The sequence below is a fragment of the Uloborus diversus genome, chromosome 7 (genome assembly GCF_026930045.1).
Source record: "Uloborus diversus isolate 005 chromosome 7, Udiv.v.3.1, whole genome shotgun sequence".
Classification (NCBI taxonomy): domain Eukaryota; kingdom Metazoa; phylum Arthropoda; class Arachnida; order Araneae; family Uloboridae; genus Uloborus; species Uloborus diversus.
In genome coordinates this window covers 2,105,898-2,118,133 of record NC_072737.1, presented here as the reverse complement: position 1 = coordinate 2,118,133, position 12,236 = coordinate 2,105,898, and positions in this window count along the sequence as shown.

Here is a 12,236-nt window from a genome sequence, read left to right as displayed (position 1 = left end):
TGACTGTTTTTGACGTTCCTCTCATTTTTTCCACCGCCACCCTCCGCAGCATCACCGTCGTTCATCACATCACGATGCTGCACCTCTAGCGAAAACCGTCTCCAGGTTGCGTCAATATCCTACACTTACACGCATACATACACGCACCTACACACATATACACCTACACACATATACACCTACACACACATACACACACCTACACACATACACACACAAACACACAACTACCCACACACTCATGCCTGCACACAGATACAAACACATGCCTACACACACATACCCCCTCACACACATACATACAACTACCCACACTCTCATGCCTGCACACAGACACAACACACATGCCTACACACAACACACATGCCTACACACACACACACATACCCGCCACACACAAACACACACGCTTATATATACACACACACTCGTGATTGCGAAAAACAATTTGAATTCAAGGTGACAAAATTCAAATTAACTTTTTTTTTTTGCCTTTTATGCACACGTACAGAGGTGTTAATGTGAGACTAAGCGGAATGTTTCTAACAATGGGGTTGTTTCCGAAATTTTAAAAGTATTTTTTTCTGAAAGAGCATGCTTAAAAACATTGGATTTAACCATTTTTTTTTAAAAATAATTTGACAAAATTTAATATTTTTTAACAATTATTTCAATCGTTGCGCAGATTGAAATTCATTTTTTACACTTCTGCACATGACATCACAAGCGATGAAATGCCATTAGCGCACAGCGTAAATTATTATCATATCCTGGCAACGCGGTTGACAGCAAAGCGTAAACATTTAGCGTGGCAATGGACTAGCGCGCCAAAGTACATCACTTGTGACATCATAAAGACAACGCCTTATTTCCAAAATCGCAGATTTAAAAAAAGTAGACCAAAAAAAAAAAACTGTTGGGAAAATAAAAGTTTTCCCAGCAGTTGTTGGGCAGTAAAAACTCCATGTTATATATATATATATATATATATATATATATATATATATATATATATATATATATATATATATATATATATATATATATATATATATATATATATATATATATTTTTTTTTTTTTTTTTTTTTTTTTTTTTTGAGCAATTACGATTGATTATTGTTCTCACTTGACCGTGATTGATGTTGTGGTTCCTTTTTCAGCTTGGACCAGGGGCCTCTGCAGCACCACCGCCCACCGGCGCGGCTCCTCTGGTCCTGAGCACTGTCCCCCGGAATCCACTTGTGCTGGGTGGTGGCTTCCATGTGTGTGTCCTACACACGCATGCTCATACACACTCACACACGTGCGCGTCTGTACACACATACACACACACGCCTACGTGTACACACCTAAGCCTACACACACACACACACACACTCAACTATACACACGTAACCACCCAAGAGGAGGGATATGCTTGGGGGAAGGGGGGGGGGCGTTTCTAGAAACAATAACTCTAACCAGTAGAATCTTGTCGCAACTCGTGATTGCGAAAAACATAATTTGAATTCAAAGTTTCAGAATTAAAATAAGAGTTGATTGGGGGAAGTGGGGGGGGGGGGGGGTCAAAGGTCTTTTTGAGCAATCACATTGCTTATTGTTCTCATTTGACCTTTGAATGCTGTTCCTATGATTTTTTTTTTTTTTTTTTTTTTTTTTGCTTATTCTATCAATTTCAGTGACTAAAATTAGTACTTTTGACTCAAGGAAACAAACCCATTGCTGTCTTTTCCCTTATTTCAGGTTTTTCTTTTTTTTTTCAAACCATTGTTTTAAGTTCAAATAGGTGTTCTGTTGCCTCTTCGTGTTAACTACTGGGAAAGAAATAAAATCAGCATTGTGAAAATGTTTTAAGTAAAGATCTAAATTTGTGTTCATCTAAACAGCAGGTTGTAGTATTTTTTAGAAGTAATTAAAGTGCGGCTGTAATGAACTTCATAGTGTTTTTTTTTTTTTTTTTGTGATTTATTTGTGAACTTAAAAAAATCTGTAACGACTATTTTCAATACGTCTGCGTAATATGTTGAGTTTTACTCAAAGCATATTCTTCGGCATATTAATAGAATTCTAATTTTCATCTTTTCATTGCTCAGAACGAAAACTGGATGTTAATGATTTGAAGAGTATCGTTGTTAAATTACGTCAAATACAAATACAAAATACAATACAAATGTGACGACCAGCAACAGGCTCTGGGCCCAGCTAGGCTGGTTCTAGTCAATTTATTAGTCCCCAATGAAAATCAATGGCCCTCTTAAAGCTATCCACCCCCTTGCTCATGACCACCTTTTCCGGTAGGCTGTTCCAAGTGCCCACAACCCAATAAAGAAGTAATTTTTCCAAATTTCCAGGTTAGCCTGAGATTTGAATAGCTTAAAACAATGACCCCTCGTCCTGCTTTCCTCGCAAAAATTTAATCCATTTACATCTTTCATGTTGATGAATTTAAACAACTGAATCATGTCCCCTCTGATCCTCCTCTGCTCCAGGCTATACCTATTAAGGGGAGTCAGTATACTAAATACTTTCAAAAATTCGATTTTTTGATTTTTACATATTTTGAAACTCTATTTCAATACCTTTTTAACGATACAAACATCTTGAACGTGCTCATATAGAAGTAAGTTAAAATAAGCTTTAAAAAATATAAAACCTTTTTTGATGAGGTATGATTTTCCCCTTTAAATTGCAATATCTCGAAATGGTATTTTTGAAACTAAATGTTCCTTTCTCTCAGGAACTAAATTGTGTTAGGCTTTGAAATTTTTTACCACCCATTCCATACATCTAACTGCATACACTGAAGTAAACTTTTTCTCACATTCGAAAATTATTTTTTTATAGAGCTGATTTTGGGTGGCAAAATGGTATTTTTTGAAACAAATACAGTGACTTACACATTAGAATTTTTTACAAAAAAACTAAGCTTTCTTTCTGTAAAATTTTATTTCGGTATAGAGAACAGTCTACTTGAGGTACCGAAAGAAATTCATACTTGTGTCCTTAATAGATTTTCAGAAAAAGGTACATGAACCTGAGCAAATTAACATTGACGGTATAGGGGGTACTGACTCCCCTTAAGGGTGTTATTTGGTGATAAACAGAAAAGGTCAGTTTTTCAAATCCTGGCAGTTTATTAAAACAATGCTACATTTTTCACTTAATTTTCTGCAGCTACGTCTTGTACTACATCCTTTCGTCGTGAACGAAATATCCGGAGAGGTTTTTTTTTTTTGCTAAGTTGTCATAGGTGAAACATCATGTCCCCTCTGACTCTCCTTTGCTCCAGGCTATACATGTTAAGCCTTTTTAAGTCTGGTATCATAATCTAAGTCTGAAAGTCCCCTTACTAGTCCAGTTACCCTTCTTTGAGCCCTTTCCAATACAGAAATATCTTTCTTCAGATAAGGCGACCAAAACTGCACAGCGTACTCCAAATGAGGTCTTACTAAACTCCTATATAAAGGCAGAAGAACCTTCTTAGTTTTGTTTGAAATAGATCTATTGTTAAACCCAAGCATTCTGTTGGCTTTATTACTTGCAATGCTGCACTGTTGACTAAACTTGAAGTCCTGATTTCTTAAAATACCCAGATCCATAAAATTTTCTGCCTGATTTATGACTGAACCCTGTAAACGATACCTCGTACGCTTATTTCCATGGCCTAAGTGTAGCACTTGACATTTTACAACATTAACTGCCACTCCCCACTAATCCGCCCACTTAATAATATAAAATGATTCACAAAATAAAAATTTCAACCCCCCCCCCCCTCCGTCTTCCAAGCATGACATCATTTGTGGACAGACTACTAATCTATTTCTATCGACAACTAACTACAGAGGTGGACAAAATTATAGGCTCAATTTTTTTTTCTTTTGTTTCAACTACAACATGACTCAGTTTAAATTATTTTCATTGAAGTAAAGATGAATAATTGAAGAAATAGTTCTAAATTTAGTACATCTTATCAATTAAATTAAAAAATTCATAAAATTAGAAAATTTGCAAATTTAATATTTTATCATTACGTGAAACCTGGACAAAAGTATAAACTCAGATGTAAAAAATCCAGGATTACGAGAAAGTTTCGTTCTAAAATGCTAATTTAACGGCATAGAATGAATAAATGTTGCCATCAGTGATTGCTAAAAGTTTTGTTTTTGGAAATTAATGAGAAACATAACTGCACCGCTGGACAAAATTATAAACTCATTTTTTTTTCATTTTTTCAATCATAATTTAACTCAGTCATGTTGTAATTGAAACAAAACAAAAAAAAAAATTGAGTCTATAATTTTGTCCACAACTGTATAGAAAAAACTCTTTCCAATGATGTGATAGATGTAGCGATAACAAATTAATAATCCAGTCTTCATCATAACTGTAAACATATTCATATTGCGAAGGAAATTTTTTGTTCAATTGCAAAACGTCGAACTCAAAACACCGATGGGAGGAAATACATCGACCCTAAAACACGGATGGTGAAAACATTCGATGTTTCAAAACCCCCTCCCTGCCGTATTTAGAGCGTACGTACAATAAAGGGAGAAAACCGGTAGTCGTCTTTACTGTAAAAGGGTTTTTATCCCCCGACTCCGTCTCTTGCGGGGAAGCTGACGCAGTGTTCGTCTTAAGAATACGTAGACGAACATTAACATCGTTATTAAAACTAGTTATAACTGGTTAGAAATTATTATTAAAACTAGCTGTAACAGAACTTGAATTTTTGGAAGGGAAAGGGACTGATTCACTTTTTTTTTTTTTCGAATTTTTTCCTTTACGTTTTCAACGAGCCTCCTACAAGATCAAATTTCAATCTTTTTGGAAATCTATTTTGTCTGAAATTCATTTGAAAGCGTTCAACATAATATGTAAATGTGAAATGAAAAGCTTGTTTGGAAATGGTGTCAAATTTTCCATTCTTGGAGCGCGAGTTTGTTACGTCAAGGGGTTATTATTGAATTTAAAGAAAAAATAACACTGAATTTTACGGTTAAAAAAGTGCTGAAAATGCCACCATTTATAAATAAATGAAGACAAAATGACTTAACCCTTTTTTTGGGAGCAAAACTATATGACTTTTGCCTTTTTTGCACAAACAGATAACCTAACGTATATTTGATTTTATTTAATTGGCGGATTGTTTTATTTACATTTAATCGCATTATTAATGTGGTGGAAGGTTTTTCATCTGAATGTAATCTTTGGTCTTATTTAATGGATTGCGTTGATTGAAAATTAAATAATAAATTTTAAATTTAAGTAATATTGATTTCGGCAACATTTGAAGAGTTTTATTTTGACCCATCTCTACATAGTATAAAATGAAGTCCCCAAAAAGCGTCTGTGTGTTTGAACTCGCAAAACTCGAGAACTACCCGGCCGATTGCGCTGAAATTTTCAGTTTGTTCCTTTTAAGTCCTGAGAAGGTTTGCAGACCAGTTCGAAAACAATTTGATGAATAGTTCTTTTTTTATTCCAATTTAGGCCCAATTTTCACATAAATTCCCGAATATTGGGGTGAAAAATGACTCGCAATTAGTAATATTACATAGCGTTGGAAAGGGAAGAATTTTTCGCGTTCTACGCAATTTGTTCTAATGCTCTAACTTAACTGCGGCGGGAGTTTTTTACGTTTTTAGCTCGAATTTGTCTAGGCTTCGCTGAAATTTAGGCACTACTTTCTTCATTAAATTCTTCAATAAAAAGTGAAGAAATTGTCCCACAGTTTTCTTTTAGACAGCATAGGAAAGAGCTGCCTTTTTTACTCCAGATCTAACTCAACCTAAGGTCGAAAGTTTAACCCTCCATCTCCATTAGAAAAAAAGTTACAAGCGAATGAAATGAAGTTCAAAAATCTGTTCTCTATTCAAGTTTTTAACCATTTTATTTTGAGTTTTCACGGTAACGCTTTTCGAATCCATTATTTGCATCTTTCTCATTATCAATTCTTAAACTTATTTTATTTTGTGTTTCTATGGTTACGCCTTTTAAATCAATCTTTCTCATTTTATTTTAATTTCTTTAAAGTGTTTTAGTATCTGTCGTCATTGTTTGGCGAGAAAATTTTGCATGCTGGCTTTTTTTCTTTCATTTAATCCTGGTTATTGAAGATCATTTGACGCAATGGGTTTTTTTTTTTTTCAAGGTAGACCGGGCAAAGCCGGGCAACGCAGCTAGTTTGTCGAATAAATTTGAATTCTAGCAAAGGGTACCTAGTTATAATTATTCCCCGAAACGTACATCATTCTCTGCTATGAATGTCAGGAATCAAAGAATTGAAAGGGCGCCATGAGATAGTATCAACATTCGAAATCACTGGTGATCCGCTGGTTTGAGACCAGTGACAATGGTTTCGGATCACCATGAAATAGAATCCGGTAGAATGTGAGACCAGTGCAAAGACAGATGCGATCGCCCCCTCCTTGAACCAAGATGTAGAAACTCTCCCTCGGCATATTTTCGACACTGAAGTTCCAAAACCGCAATTTTGGACGATCTTCAATAATGTTACGAAAGAGAGGGATCTTTCTTGGAATTTTTTCAGAATTGTTAGTCTTGAAAACGCAATTATAGCACATCTCTTAACACTTTAGTGTTAGGGATCGGAACTTTGTTTAGGAAGTTTTTCGAAGTTCCAAAAACTCAATTTAAGATGATCTTAGATGGACTTTGCGGGCTCTCCCTTGAATTTTTTTTAAATTGAAGTCAAAAAAAAAAAATAATAATAATAATAATTAATTTGAATTTTGACATCTTGAATTCAAATTATGTTTTTCGCAATCATGAGTGTGTGTATGTAGGCGTGTGAGCTTGTGTGTGTGTGGGGGGGGGGTATGTGTGTTGTGTGTAGGTGTGTGTGTGTGTAGGCTTGTGTGTTTGTGTCATGGTGCAGGCATAAGTGTGTGAGTAGTTATGTGTATGAATGTGTGTGTGGGGGGTATGTGTATGAGTGTGTAGGCATATGTGTTTGTGTCTGCGTGGAGGCATGAATGTGTGAGTAGTTGTTTGTATGTGTGTGTGCATGTGTTTGTGTGTGTGCATGTGTTTGTGTGTGTGCATGTGTTTGTGTGTGTGCATGTGTAGGTGTCTGTATGTATTTTTGTGTGTATGTGTTTGTGTATGTGTGTAGGTGTATGTGTGTGTGTATGTGTTTGTGTGTATATGTGTGTGCGTGCGTGTATGTGTGTGTATGTGTGTAGGTGTGTGTATGTGTTTGTGTGCATATGTGTGTGCGTGTATGTGTGTGTATGTGTGTAGGTGTGTGTATGTGTTTGTGTGTATATGTGTGTACGTGCGTGTGTGTGTGTGTGTAGTTGTGTATGTATGCGCGTGTGTGTAGGATATTAACACAACCTGGAGATGGCTTTCGCTATAGGAGCAGCATCGTGAGGAGCCGGTCGACGGTGATGGTGCGGAGGGTGGCTGTGCGAAAATAAAATGATAGGACATCAAAAAAAAGTCAAGTGAGAACAATAAGCAATCGTGATTGCTCAAAAAAAGCAATTATAGGACACCTTTGATGACGTTGAGGTAAGAGTTTTCAGTACACCCCTCCGGAATTTTTTAGGAATAGAAGTCCTAAAAAAAATAATTAAAAAAAACTTAATTTGAGACAATTTTCAATGATGTTCGGGGGCAGAGGTTTAGGAATTCAGAAAAGGGTCAGGTATCTGAAATCAATCGCCCGCTCCTTGAATACTTTCTGGATCCGTCCTTGGACCAGTGGTCGATCAGCGTCAATTAAGGAATTTCATGCTTTTACTATCTAAATTCTATTTTTGCACTTACAATTATTTTGTTTAAATAAAGTATGAGGTAAGTTTTCATCATATGAATTTTAAATGAAAGTCAATTAGCTGCATTATGACAATTTTGTGAAAAATAAATAAGATGTAAGGAAAATGGTGAAGTTAACTACATTTCGTGTTGGTGGACCAGGCATGCTTATTGGTCTACAGAACCAAAGAATTTTTCTAAGTATTTCGAACGCTGGACAATGTGATCTTCTTTATCTTTACTAATAATAAAGCTGAAAGTCTCTCTGTCCGGAGAATGTCTGGATGTCTGTGACGCGCATAGCGCCTAGACCGTTCGGCCGATTTTCATGAAATTTGGCACAAAGTTAGTTTGTAGCATGGGGGTGTGCACCTAGAAGCGATTTTTCGAAAATTCGATGTGGTTCTTTTTTTATTCCAATTTTAAGAAAAAAACTGTCATAAATTACGAAATAATCATAACGTGGAACCGTAACATGGGCACAAGCCAATTGGCGAGATACGAAATGATCATAACGTGGAACCGTAACATGGGCACAAGCCAATTGGCGAGAAAATTCACCATACATTATTTGCAAATATACAATCGAACCAAAAGACCTTTTAATTTTTCTATTGCGGGAAAAGCCGTGCGGGTACCACTAGTCATAAATAAAAATATAAATCATTTCAAAAAGAGTCATGCGATGAGATAAATTAAGAGTTTGAGTTTTAAAAGTTTATTTTCTAACAATTTAAGGACCATGGGACCTTATTATTATGAACCTTATTCATTTTGTACTTATAAGACATATTGTCTTATAAGTACAAAAATAATTTTACAAAGTATGACATGCAAATACTATGCAAATTAGATCTTTCCAACACTATTGGGACATACGAATTTCAATATTAGCAAACAAGTTAATCATTATTTAAAAGATACATCGTCATTTTATTTTGAAAACATCGCAAACTAATTAGCTCGACTGAAACTATTGCAATCACACTACGAGACAAGAAAATATTTGTAGTCATCTGTTATTTCGATTCAATCTTCTCCACATTTATCAACATTGCAACAGAAAGCCATATCCCAAAGCCACGAAACAACTTAACCAAGTTCATATCGCCGCCTTTTTAGAGACAAGCAAGAAAAAAACTCCATCCCCGCCAACACGGCGATAACTCCCATCCTCCTGGCAACCCCCTCCAAAGTCCCGTTTCTCCTTCGCTCGTGGCGCCAAAGACGGCCGTCTTGGCGCATGCGTCTTCACTTGCCCAAACACTGAGTGGGCAAACGAGACGATTAAGTGGGGGAAAGATCTGGAACGGCGGGGGGCGGGGGGGGGGGGGGGGTACCATGCACCCCAGGGAGGGGGTGCTCTCTGGTCAATTTCTACTCCGTCTAGACGGAACGCTTTGTCATACTTTTGCATTATTTTGATGAAGTGCGCTCCCCCCCCCCCTTTTTTTGATCAGCCAAGTAAAACCAGTGGCTCGGTATACCCCCCCCCCCCCCCCCCGACGTCTTGCGGTGCAGACACGGGACGTCGAGAGGCGGCGGAGGATGCAGATGTTTTTCTCCCAAAGCGTTAAAATTTACAATCGCTTTTTAACTATTACGAAGGCGAGGGATACGCAAACGTCTAGGAAGATCAACTTTTTTGTTTTCTTCATTTCGTCTCGGCAATTTGGACTGTAAATAATACGCACGCCTAATTAAATTTATATTAACCGCTCGTGGTCCCGAGCGTTTGTTAGTTTTTTTTTTTCTTTTGACAATCATTTTCTGCTGAAAAGAGCATTGTAGCAAACAATGTGTGAACACTGCATATGCATTTTTTTTTTGAGCAGTCACGATTGCTTATTGTTCTCACTTGACTGTTTTTGGCGTAATATCATTTTATTTTTCCACCGCCGCCCTCCGCACCATCACCGTCGACCGGCTCCTCACGATGCTGCTCCTCTAGCGAAAGCCGTCCCCAGGTTGCATCCATGTCCTACACACACGCGCATACATACACAACTACACACACACACATACACCTACACACACATACACACACGCATACATACAGACACCGACACATACACACAACTACCCATACATTCATGCCTGCACACAAACACGTATGCCTGCACACAGACACATACACATACCCCTACACACAAACACACATACCCCCCACCCCCACACACAAATACACACGCCTACATACACACACTCGTGATTGCGAGAAACATAATTTGAATTCAAGATGTCAAAATTCAAATTCATTTCCCCCCCCCCACAAGTACTTATGCGGTCGTTCCCATCTGGAACGGTAAGTTTTAATTTTTTGCAGAAGTTGCTGTTGACAGTTATTTTCAAAAGTTATCTTAGAAAATGAACAGTTACACATTACGTCTGATACATCCAAGTTACGCAACAGTATTATGTGATACTATACATTAATTAGAGTGTGCAATGAGAAAGTTAATCTTTTTACCTTAAAACAATAAAATTTGCAAAATCCTTACCTAATAAAAAAAAAAGCGAAAAAATTACGAAATCCTAAAATTGCGATTTCATAAATCTTTTTAGATTTATGTAATTCAAACATTAAGAATTACAGTTTAAAGTAACTGTTTTTTAAATAGCTTATTTCTTTTATATAGGTTTAAGGGGGGATACGGGACACATTTTGAAAAAAATTTTATTAAATACTTTATAGAGTTTTGAAATTATTTGCACTGATTTACCATTTATTTAATAAGGAAAATTATAACATAAATATTTTTTAAAAAAAATATTAAAATTTTATTTGTTTTTTTAAGAAAAAATGGGGTTGCTTTAAATTGCTATAACTCAAAATATTCTTGGTCAATTTAATTTTTTTTCAAAAAATTATGCTAAAATATCTAAACTTAAATTTTTATTCGGTGATTTTAAAAGTATTGATTCAATAAAAAATAAAAAATGTTTGAAGAAAAATTTAAAAAATTCGAAGATATTTTTTTTTTCAAATCATATTTTTTGCAATAAACGTCTTTTTTTTTTAAATTCGCCGAATGAAAGTTAAAGTAAACTGTTTGAAAAAGATATGCTCTTAATTTCATTACTATATCTTTATCTGTTCCTGACTTATAAGAGTTTGAATGCAAGAAATCGAGAAAAATTGCATCATGGAGAAAAACGCGTTTAAAGTTTTAAAGTTAAATACACATTAGTTAGGTGCATGCAACAAAAATAATTGTATCCTTCGTTCTAATTAAGATAGAAACAATATTCAAACGTCCTTTTAAACAGAAAAAAACTAGTATGTTGTGGCCATCACGAAACTTTCTTCTATATTTTTCTGATCCCTCCCCATGCTTGACGAAGAAGCAATATTCCCAACAAAAACAAAATGACACATGCAAAAACTTGACGACCATCCCAATATCTGAATTATTGCGAAAGCAAAGCAAAGAGCGAAAATTGAAAGTTATTTTAAAAGCCTTGCTTGAATTAATAACAAATATTTTATTTCTTAACAAACATAAGATGGCAACAGTTAAAAATTTTAAATCATTGAGAAAATATTTCCGATCATTTCCATTCAATAACTAGTATGTTGTGGCCATCACGAAACTTTCTTCTATATTTTTCTTTTTTTTTCTGATCCCTCCCCATGCTTGACGAAGAAGCAATATTCCCAACAAAAACAAAATGACACATGCAAAAACTTGACGACTATCCCAATGTCTGAATTATTGCAAAAGCAAAGCAAAGAGCGAAAATTGAAAGTTATTTTAAAAGCCTTGCTTGAATTAATTACAAATATTTTATTTGTTAACAAACATAAGATGGCAACAGTTAAAAATTTTAAATCATTGAGAAAATATTTCCGATCATTTCCATTCAATAACTAGTATGTTGTGGCCCAGTGGCGGATCCAGCCGATTGTTTTGGGAGGGGCCATCCGAAATTTTTGAACAAACTCCCCAGGGCCAAATTTAGCTCCATGATGCCCCTAGGCAAATTTGAAATCTTCCGCCCCCCCCCCATAAAAGAAGCAATATATCCTTGACTCAAAAAACGTAAAAAACTGTTCCCCAGATTCAAACTGTCAAACTTATGAAGAAATGATGGCGTTTCACATTCTGAAGCGCCCCGACGAAATGATCACAGTGATCTCCCCAAAAAAATTTTATTCGGCAAATTTTGCTGATGATTCGGCAAATACCATGATTGAAAAACATTTAACTTTCATAAGATGTGTGAAAGTAATCATTATTAAATTACAAGAAAAATTGCCTCTGTGGAAAATGAAAGAATGCTAACATTTTACTTTCAAGAATAACAATTTAATTCAAAAAAGTGTTTTATAATAGAAAATTTGCCACCCCTGAAAAGTTTGCCGCCCTAGGCAGCTGCCTACTCTGCCTATTGGGAAATTGGGTCCTGGTAACTCCCCAGATATTTTATTAAAATGAAGTTTTAAA